The 11,450-nt window shown below is 35.5% G+C and overlaps 1 pseudogene; it reads right to left on the bottom strand.

The window, feature by feature from the left end:
* Window positions 1-4,966: 4,966 nt before the first annotated feature.
* On the bottom strand, window positions 4,967-5,475 carry LOC132481539 (small ribosomal subunit protein uS5-like; annotated as a pseudogene).
* Window positions 5,476-11,450: the final 5,975 nt, after the last annotated feature.

Here is an 11,450-nt window from a genome sequence, read left to right as displayed (position 1 = left end):
GCCACTTCTGGATATATGCTACTTATAGTTTCGTTCCCAAAACAGAATTACTGTGGGGCCACAGTGCATACATAAGGAGTCTATTTTTTTCGTCAAGAGATCTTTAAATGTGAAATCATCTACAGTAAAAGAGATTACAAGGGAGTTGTCTGAGATTAAAAATGGTAAAACATTATCCTTGCCCTAAAACATGTGTATTCATTGCTAAAAGACAGTTTGAAATTATCTAAGCACTTTGCTTAGAAAACCCACAATATTTATTTTTGAGTCCTTGAATCCTGTTTCTAACATGTCAGAAAAAACAAACAAGAATTATACTTTTTAAAATCTTAGAATTTATTTATCTGGCTATCTCATTCATAACCACATACAAAGCATGTGGTTTTCAGTTACTGAATGAGTGAATAATTGAATGAATTTGGATTGGCTGTAGAAGACTAGCCAGTATTATGAACAAAAGGAAAATATTCTAGGCATATGATAAATTTTATATATATACATATTTTTAAATTTCAGGGGTCAATAGGAGCTTGGTTTAATTGAAGAAGAGGTTTCATGTACAGGGAAAGTGGAAGGTAAAGCTAAAGAAGTAGGGGTCCCTGATTGTGTGTGGGCATTGAACATCACGTTGAAAAGTTTCAACTTTATCTGATAGCCACTGGAGAGGTCCTATTAATTAAGTAAGAGTGAAATAATTTCCCACTAGGTAAAATAAACTCTTCAGATGTGAATCCAATAGGCATATGGATGAATCAGCTAATTTTCACACATACTGCTTCTCCATTTGTACCATTCACTTTCAATAACATTTTGTAAATATGGGACACATTCAGGGAGAATTTTAGTTCCTGAAAATAGTGACAGTTTGGTAGAGAGGCTTCCATCTGTCTTACACTGTATATAGCTCAACCTCACCAAAAGCCAGTGATAGATATTTACTGTAGTGATCAAAAATTCTGATCTTGGGGCTTCCCTGGTGGCGCAGTGGCTGAGAATCTGCCTGCCAATGCAGGGGACATGGGTTCGAGCCCTGGTCTGGGAAGATCCCACATGCTGCGGAGCAACTAGGCCCGTGAGCCACAACTACTGAGCCTGCGCGTCTGGAGCTTGTGCTCCGCAACAAGAGAGGCCGCGACAGTGAGAGGCCCGCACACCGCGATGAAGAGTGGCCCCCGCTCACTGCAACTAGAGAGAGCCCTCACACAGAAACGAAGACCCAACACAGCCAAAAATTAATTAATTAATTAATTAATTATTTTTTTTTAAAAAGAATACCTGATAAATACTGAGGATATATCTTGAAATACATATAAAAAATTCTGATCTTTGGAGAAAGTTATAATCAAATTTTAAAACAATAGTGATTTTTCAAGTGAACTAAAGCATTTCTCAGCATTCATACCCATCTATATACATACATACATGTATGTAAGCTTTTGGAAAATCAGGGAGCATAAAATAACCACATATTACAAGGATACATGATACTGAGAACCAGATTTTTTGCTAATTGAAATATAGTTAACATAAAATATTATGTTAGTTTCAGGTATACAACATAGTGACTCTACATATAAATACATAACAAAATGATCATTATGATAATACATTATGAAATGATCACCATGTGTCCCCATAGAAAGTTATTACAGTACTATTGACCATGTTCCTTATGCTGTACATTACATCCCTTTGACTATTTATAACTGTAAGTTCATACCTCTTAAATTCCTTCACCTATTTCACCCATCCCCCCATCAACAAAACAAAAAGAGAGACAGATTTTGAATGAGCGGAAGATCAAAGGAGAAACTAAAGCTGGTAAACTCTGGTACTAAACAGTACAAAAAGTATAATTCTATTATTATTTTGCATAATATTGTTTTATAAAAGGATACTGAGAAATCAAGTGACAGACCAGAGCTCTGCTATATACTAACTGGTAATCACTACTAATATGTGATTCTATAGAGAGACCCAGGAGTGTAGAGAACACATGACATCTCCACATGCATATGGTGACCTTTCGCATTCAATTTCTAGAATCAATTTGGAAAGGATCATGCTTTCCTCTACCCCACCTATTGATCACTGACTTTTGCTATGGAAATTACATGGTAAATTTGGTGAGCTTTTTGCCACAAAATATAAAATTCTATTTGACATTGGTAGTAGTCAAAAGGAGAGTAGATAGATAAATCCATGATGCATACTAGTTGCCAAGGATTCAATGTGAAACTTAACAATCAGGATGAGGCAGTTGATGTTCTTCGGGTGTTAAGCCTTACGATCCTTATGATTCAAGATTATTGATGACATTGGAGGTGAGGAAGTGTTCTTGTTTCTTTTTTATATTTAATATTCTTAGTGTAAAAAAATGAAATTTTGATAAATTAAATATTCCACATTAGGTTTCATACAGCAGAAATTGGGGGAACTAAATTAGTAAAAAAAAAAAAAAAAAAAGCCTACTTCACAGTTACCACATAAAGAATGCCTAACTGAGTTCACTTATAACTGCAAGCAAACCAAGGATATCATGATGATCTGCAAGATGACCATGCATCAAATGTTACTTTGCACTCTCTCTTCCTTCTCCAGATCTAGTACATTACCAAAACGCATTCATTTTACCTACACATTGAAAAAAATATTTTTAAAAGATATATATATATATATATATATATATATATTTTTTTTTTTTTTTTTTCGGTACGCAGGCCTCTCACTGTTGTGGCCTCTCCCGTTGCGGAGCACAGGCTCCGGACCCACAGGCTCAGCGGCCATAGCTCACCGGCCCAGCCGCTCCGTGGCATACGGGATCCTCCCAGACCGGGTCACGAACCCGTGTCCCCTGCATCGGCAGGTGGACTCTCAACCACTGCACCACCAGGGAAGCCCAAAAGATATATTTTTAATCCATTTATTTTTTTCTTACTCTACCAGGGGCCAAGGCACTGTAATTTCTCACTTAGACTATTGTAATAGCCTCCTAATATTTTCCCTACTTCCCCTTTTGCTCACTTTCAAGCAGTTCTTCCCAATTCAACCAGAATTATTTTTAAAACCTGTAAATCTCAACATATAAGCCTCCTGTTAAAAACCCTCCTATTGCTTCCTATCATACTTACTGAGAGATAAAGAACTCTGGTCCTAGGACCAGACCAACTGAGTTTGAATCCTGTCTGTACTACTTACTAGTGACTGTGGGCAAGTCACTTAACCTCTGTGTTCCTCACTTTTGTTATCTTTAAAATGGGAGTACTGATAGTACCTATCTAATAGAGTCTTCATGAGGATTCAAAGTGATGATACAAGTAAAATACCTACAACAATTTCTGATACTCTTATGATCTTATTACTCTAGGCAGTAAAACACTTACCATGATATATACGATCTTATATGACTTGATGGTTGTCCATCTCTCACACCTCAGGTTGTGCCACATTTCCCCCTCACTATACTGCAGTCACACTGGCTTTTCTATTGTTTCTGTTCAAATTCATGTAGCATATTCCCACTTAAGAAAGTTTGCACGTGCTACTCCATCTACCTATTTTTCCCCTTATATTTCACTTGGTTGGTGCCTTATTCATATTTCTGGGGCTTTTCCTGATCATCCAACCTAAAGTACGTCACAAAATTGCTCTCCCATATTACACCTAGCTTTTTTTTTCCTTCCTAGAATATGTTTACATTTTTATTTTCATGTTTTTCATGTCTCTCTCCCTCACTAGACTCTAATTTCTATTATGGAAAAAATACTTTCTTTTCAATATATCTCCAGAAGTTTCAAAATTACCTTGTACAAAGTAGGTTCTCAATAAATGTTTACTGAAGTGGAAAAAAATACTTAAATGAGTATGTAAACCATAAGGAAATAAGACAGATTAGCATGGAAGGCGGGAATCCTAGAGGGAAAGCATCTTACAGTGAGAACAAAATATAAACAAAAGCATAGATAGGAAAATAGGACATATTCTAAAATATACAGTTTTTGACCAGTGTGGCTGGAACAAGGGGAATAGTAAGAACAGATATAGTAATGTTTAAGAATGGAGAGTCAGCTTGAGGCCAAATTAAGTCTTTGTTCCTATATGTATCGTACATATATGTATCATATGAAATATGCATAATCTTCAAACATAATAGGATATATTGATACTACACACCGTGCTGAAATAGAATGACTGTTAACCCTTTAGACATCAACTGTTCAATCACAAATTTTATTATCATTACATCTAATGTTTATTCCACTTGCCCATTTACCTATTTATAAGCTTTTATGTTTAAGTTTTTAAATACTTATAGTGATTTATCCACTTTTGAAAATTTTACAGTGTAATGTTTTCATCATCAAAAGCTATGTAAGACAGAAAACATGACAATTTAACGCTTTGTAAATTCCCTTGGTTAAAATGAATGGTGAGTTTTTTTCACAGCAGATTTACATGAAATTATTTTTTGGTTCCTATTGATTTCTAGGGTTGATTTTTTAGATGATGGAAGTCTGAATGATCCTTTGGAGAGTTCTATTTTGAAAGCAAGCATGGGCAGTCCTAGCAGTTGTACATGAGGAATGTTATCTTTCACTAATATAGAAAAATATTGAAAGTGCTTTTTGCTGACATTTCCAGGTGCACAATGTTTATTCTGTATCCCAGGAGCAAAATAAAGAGTCCTGCTGTTAAAAAGGAACTGGGGAGTTCAAATAGTCTAGCCACTAGCTCCCAGGTAAGATAGCACCTAACTAGATTTATCTATTATATTATTAAACACTACAGGGCAAGGGGATACTTGCAATATACTATTTCTGAACTCTAGAAATAATGATGCAGATTATTCTTACTGTTCTGCAAAAGGAGGATATGGTTCTCTTTTTAGGTATTTGTTTTATTTATTTATGTTTGTTTGTTTGTTTATTTTAAATGGCTTAATTCACTTTGTTTTTCTCATATAAAACTATGTGGTGGCTACAGCTGGATCTTGTGTCCTCTGCACGGAAACTCTGATGTGGGTCTTTAAATGATGGTAGTGAATTCCTGATATGGAGACTTGATGAACATCCATCTCTCCAGAGATCAGAAGTGAGATAACTGTAGGTCTTGGAAATGGCATCAAAAGTTGCCCAGGGTGGCGGTGCAGCCCCTGGCAGAGGTATAGCAGTCGTCAATTCTGGCCATCATCAGTAGCTTCTTGGGCACAGGGGCTGAGACCATTCCAGTGTCCCTGGGGGCAGGGATGATACGCACCAGCACAGACGCACAGTGGCCAGTCACCTTGCAAGGGATGGTATGGGGCTTGCTGATCTTGATACCCAAGTAGCCTCGCTGCACAGGGACGGTGGGGAGCTTGGCCAAAATGATGACCCCACAGATGGCAGTGGTTACCTCCTTTGAGCACTTGACACCCAAACCAACATGTCCATTGTAATCCCCAGTGGCGACAAATGCACCAGCGTCATCCACCATTTGGTGTTTTCATGGAGAAGATCTAGGTATCTGTTTTAAATGAGCTTATTCCACTCAGAAATTTGGGAATCACATCTCTTTTCAGGATTCTCTATACCCTATCCTACTTGTTTCCTCTATAGATAACCAACCCAGTACAACAGCAACCTTCTAGCTCAGTTTCAGATTTTATGATCCCAAACTTTTTCCCCTTTGGTATTTTCCCATCTATCATCCCTTTCTCCTAGAGATCTGTTGTCTGTCAACATTAAGATGGATGATAATGAGGTGACCAGACAAATGAATCCCAGCTCACGTGATGGTTAGCTGACATATTGCTTTTAATGTTTTCATTCTCTTAATGTGCAATTAAAGTCCTTAAAGAGTGACAAATGCTGACAATAATATAAAAACTGTGTTGTAAAATTCTGTGCAATAAGACCTCTGATTTCTTTTCAAATTATTCCACATACATTAGACTGAAAAACTTAGAAGTGATTTCATAAAGGGAATATTTGCATAGTAAAGTATATAATAAACAAAGGCCAATACTGTTACCAGAGAAATTTTCTATTAAATATATCATAAGGGACTTCTGTAGAAATACCCAGTCAGTAGCATTCATGTAAAGAATATTATATTTTCCTTGGTTTGAAACAATATCAAATCTAGTTTTTTTAAAAAATTGATAATTTCAAAAGATTTTAAAAACCTGGTTATTTCCATGCCCTCATAATTTTATTGAAATGATGGCATAAGTTGACGTTCAGTAATAACAGTACAGTATTATCTATGTTTTAGGTTTTTATCAGTTGGGTTTTAATGACTTCATAAACGTATTTGTTTAGTATGATTTAAATCGATTTTTTAAAATGACGGCTAGTTCGGAAATATTTACCACTGCTGGCACCGTTAGTTACAATTTACCTCAGAAACATTTTATAGCAGATATATGTTTGAAATATAACCTTAAATAATACTTGATATATTGGCTTTTTAAAAATATATATATTATTATTGCCACTGGAAGAGACTTGGAGTATCTAGTTCAGATAATTTTTATTCATTTTTTTATTATTGAAGTATAGTTGACTTCCAATATTTTTAGTTTAAGCTGCACAACATAGTGATGGGACAACCAAGTATATTATAAAATAATCACCATGACAAGTCCAGTAACTGTCTTTCACTATACAAAATTATTACAGTATTATTTATTGTATTCCATATGTTATATGTTATATCCTGTGCCTTATATATTTTATATTTTATAACTGGAAGTTTGTATCTCTTAATTCCCTTCACGTATTTCGCCCAACCCTTCACTTCCCTCCCCTCTGGAAACCACCAGTTTGCTCTCTGTATTTATAAGTCTATTTCTGTTCGTTTTCTTTTTAGATTCCATATATAAGTGAGATAATATTGTATTCTCTAACTTATTTCACTTAGCATAATACCCTCTAGGTCTATCCATATTGTTTCAGATGGCCAGATTTCATTCTTTTTTATGGCTGAGTAATATTCCCATGTCTATGTTTGTGTGTGCGTGTAATCTTCTTTATCCATTCAAATATCAATGGCTACGTAGATTGCTTCCTTGTTTCCAGCTGTTGTAAATCATGCTGCAATGAACATAGGGAGGCATATATCTTTTCAAACTAGTGGTTTTGTTTTCTTCAGGTAAATACCCAGAAGTGGAATTGCTGGATCATATGGTTGTTCCATTTTTAATTTTTTGAGGAACCTCCACAGTATAGAGGTTCCTCAAAAAATTTTCCATAATGGCTGCACCAATTTACATTCCCAGCAACAGTGTACAAGGGGTCTCTTTTCTTCACTCACCAACACTTGTTATTTTTTGTCTTTTTGATGACAGCCATTCTGATAGGTGTGAGGTGATATCTCATTTTGGTTTTTACTTGCATTTCTCTGATAGTGATGTTGAACATCTTTTAATGTGTCTGTGAACCATCTGTATGTCATCTTTTGAGAAATGTCTATACAAGTCCTCTGCCTATTTTATAATCAGATTGTTTGTTTTGTTGATATTGAGTGGTGTGAATCCTTTATATAATTTGTGTATTAACCCATTATCAGATACATAATTTGCAAATATTTTCTATCATTCAGTAGGTTGCCTTTAGTTACATTGATGGTTTCCTTCACCATGCAAAATCTTTTCACTTTGGTGTAGTCCTATTTGTTTATTTTTGGTTTTGTTGCCCTGGCCTGAGAAGACAGATCCAGAAAAATATTGCTAAGATCGACATCAAGGAGTATATTGCCTATTTTTTCTTCTGGGAATTTTATGGTTTTAAGTTTAACATTTAAGTCTTTAGTCTATTTTGAGTTTATTATTCTATATGGTGTAAGAAAAAGGTTGAGTTTCATTCTTTTGCATGTAGCTGTCCAATTATCTCAACATAATTTACTAAAGATTTCTGGGCTCTCTATTCTATTCCATTGATCTATGTGTCTGTTTCTGTGTAGTAAGAGCTATACTGTTTTGATTAGTATAGCTTTGTAGTATAGTTTGAAATCAGGGCACATGATATCTCCAGCTTTGTTCTTCTTTCTCAAGATTGCTTTGGCTATTTGGGATCTTTTATGATTCCATTCAAATTTTAGGATTACCTGTTCTAGTTGTTAAACATTGTATTTTGATGAGAATTGCACTAAATCTATAGATCACTTTAGGTACTATGGTCATTTTAACAATATTAATTCTTCCAAGCCATGAGCATGGCATGACTTTCCATTGATTTGTGTCATCTTCAGCTTCTTTCATCAGTGTCTTATAGTTTTCAGGGTACAGTCTTTTACCTCCTTGTTTAAATTTATTCCTATTTATTCTTTTTGACACAATTGTAAGTAGCATTGTTTCTTAATTTCTCTTTTTGATAGATGATTATTAGGGTATAGAAAGGCTACAGATTTCTGTATATTAATTTTGTACCCTGCAACTTTTCTGAATTCATTTATTAGTTCTAATTTTTTTTTTTTTGCTGGTCTATAGGATTTTCTATATATAGTATCCCATCATCTGCAAACAGTGACAGTTTTACTTCTTCTTTTCCAACTTGGATGGTTTTTATTTCTTTTTATCATCTGACTGCTGTGGCTAGGATTTCCAATACTATGTCAAATCAAAGTGGCAAGAGTGGGCATCCTTGTCTTGATCCTGATCTTAGAGGAAATACTTTTCAAATTTGCATCTTTGAGCATAATGTTAGCTGAAGATTTGTGATATATGGCCTTTATTATGTTGAGGTATGTTCCCTCTGTGCCCACTTTGCTCAGAGTTATCATAAATGGATGTTGAATGTTGTCAAAAGCTTTTTCTGCATCTGTTGAAATAATCATGATTTTTATCCTTTGTTTTGTTAATGTGATTTATCACATTGATTTGCAAATATGGAAACATCCTTATATCCCTGGAATAAATCCTACATGATCATGGTATACGATCATTTTAATATTGTTGACTTCAGTTTGCCAATATTTCACTGAGGATTTTTTTCATCTATGTTCATCAGGGGTATTGGCCTGTAATTTTCTTTTTTTTTTTTTTTTTGTAGTGTCTTTGGTTTTGTAATCAGGTAACACGACCCTTGTAGAATGAGTTTGAAAGTGCTCCTTCCTCTTCAATTGTTTGGAATAGTTTGAGAAGGATAGGTATTAAGTCTTCTTTAAATGTTTGGTAGAACTTACCCATGAAGCCATCTGGTCCTGGACTTTTGTTTGTTGGGAATTTTTTGATTACTGATTCAATTTCATTACTAGTAATTAGTCTGATCAGATTTTCTATTTTTTCCTGATTGAGTCTTGAAAGATTGTATATTTCTAGGAATTTATCCATTTTGTTTAGGCTGTCCAATTTGATGGTGTATAATTTTTTGTAATAATCTCTTATGATGACTTTCTTTAGTATCATGTTTATACTCCTGTCTCTTTATGTTATGTGTATCTATTATTGGTTTTTGTTTTGTGGTTACCATGAGGTTCTTATATAACAACATGTGTATATAGCAGTCTATTTTAGGTTGATGCTTACATGGTTATTTATGTTTGAGTGCATTCTAAAAGCACTACATTTTTACTCCTAACACATTTTATGCTTTTGATGTCATTTTTTATATCTTTTTATTTTGTGTATCCCTTAATTATTATAGATGTATATACATTTACTAATTTTGCCTGTTAATGTTCATACGAGCACTATAGTTGGTTGATCCACTACCTATATTTTTGCTTTTACTGGTGAGATTTTTTTTCATAATTTTTTAACATTTCTACTTACAGTCTTTTCTGCTTGAAGATGTCCTTTTAACATTTCTTGTGAGGGCAGTTTAATAGCGATAAGCTCCTTTAGCTTTTGCTTATCTGGGAAACTTTTTAAAATTTATTTATTTATTTATTTATTTATTTATTTTATTGTTTATTTTTGGCTGTGTTGGGTCTTCATTGCTGTGTGCAGACTTTCTCTAGTTGCAGCGAGCAGGGGCTGCTTTCTGTTGTGGTGCAGGGGCTTCTCATTGCGGTGGCTTCTCTTGTTGCGGAGCATGGGCTCTAGGCATGCAGGCTACAGCAGTTGTGGCACACCGGCTTACTTGCTCCACGGCATGTGGGATCTTCCCAGACCAGGGCTTGAACCCATGTCCCCTGCATTGACAGGTGGACACTTAACCACTGCGCCACCAGGGAAGTCCCTGGGAAACTCTTTATCTCCTTCAATTATGAAGGATAACCTTGCCAGATAGAATATTCTTGGTTGTAAGTTTTTGGTATTTTTTTCCTTTCAGTACTTTGAATATGCCATGCCACTCCCATCTGGCCTGTAAAGTCTGTGCTGAAAAGTCAGCTGATGGTCTTATAGGGGCTCCTCTATATGTAACTAGTTCCTTTTTTTCTTGCTGCTTTTAAGATTCTCTGTTTATCTTTAATTTTTGACATGTTAATTATAATGTGTCTACATGTTGGTCTCTTTAGGTTCATCTTGTTTGGGACTCTCTGTGCTTTCTGGACATAGATTAGGTTAGGAAAGTTTTCAGGCATTATTTCCTCAAATAGGTTTTCTGTCCCTTTCTCTCTTTTCTTTCTGGGACTGCTGTAATATGAATATTAGTACTCTTGATATTGTCCAAGAGGTCCCTTAAACTATCCTCATTTTTTTACTTTTTGCTGTTCCAATGCATGATTTCACTAGCCTGTCTTCCTACTGCTGATCCTTTCTCCTGCATCATCTAATCTGCTGTTGGTTCCCTCTAGTGTATTTTTCACTTCTGTTATTGTATTCTTCAGCTCTGATAGGCTATTATTATTATTATTTTTTTTTACAGAAGATGTTGGGGGTAGGAGTTTATTAATTAATTTATTTATTTTTGCTGTGTTGCATCTTCGTTTCTGTGTGAGGGCTTTCTCTAGTTGTGGCAAGTGGGGGCCACTCTTCATCATGGTGAGCAGGACTCTCACTATCGTGGCCTCTCTTGTTGCGGAGCACAGGCTCCAGATGTGCAGGCTCAGTAGTTGTGGCTCACGGGCCTAGTTGCTCCACAGCATGTGGGATCCTCCCAGACCAGGGCTCGAACCCGTGTCCCCTGCATTAGCAGGCAGATTCTCAACCACTGCATCACCAGGGAAGCCCTGATAGGTTATTTTTATATTTTCTATCTCTTTGTTGAAATTCTCTTTCTCCACTCTTTTCCTGAGTTTGATGAGTATCTTTATGACCTTTACTTTCAACTCCTTATCTAGAAGGTTGGTTTTCTCCATTTTATTTAGTTCTTTTTCTGAGGTTTTATCTTGTTCATTCATTTGGAATATATTCCCTTGTCCTCTTATTTTGCCTAACCCTCTGTGTTCGTTCCTACATATTAGTAGATCAGCTATGTCTCCCAGTCTTGAAAGAGTTGTTTGTGCAGCAGGTGTCATGTGGGGCCCAGTAGCATGGTCTCATCTAGTCATGAGAGCCAGGTGCTCCAGGATTTCCCCTATGT

The sequence above is a fragment of the Mesoplodon densirostris genome, chromosome X (assembly GCF_025265405.1).
Source record: "Mesoplodon densirostris isolate mMesDen1 chromosome X, mMesDen1 primary haplotype, whole genome shotgun sequence".
NCBI classification, from domain to species: domain Eukaryota; kingdom Metazoa; phylum Chordata; class Mammalia; order Artiodactyla; family Ziphiidae; genus Mesoplodon; species Mesoplodon densirostris.
Note: the sequence above shows the minus strand (reverse complement) of the source record. Positions and strands in the feature narration are given on the sequence as shown.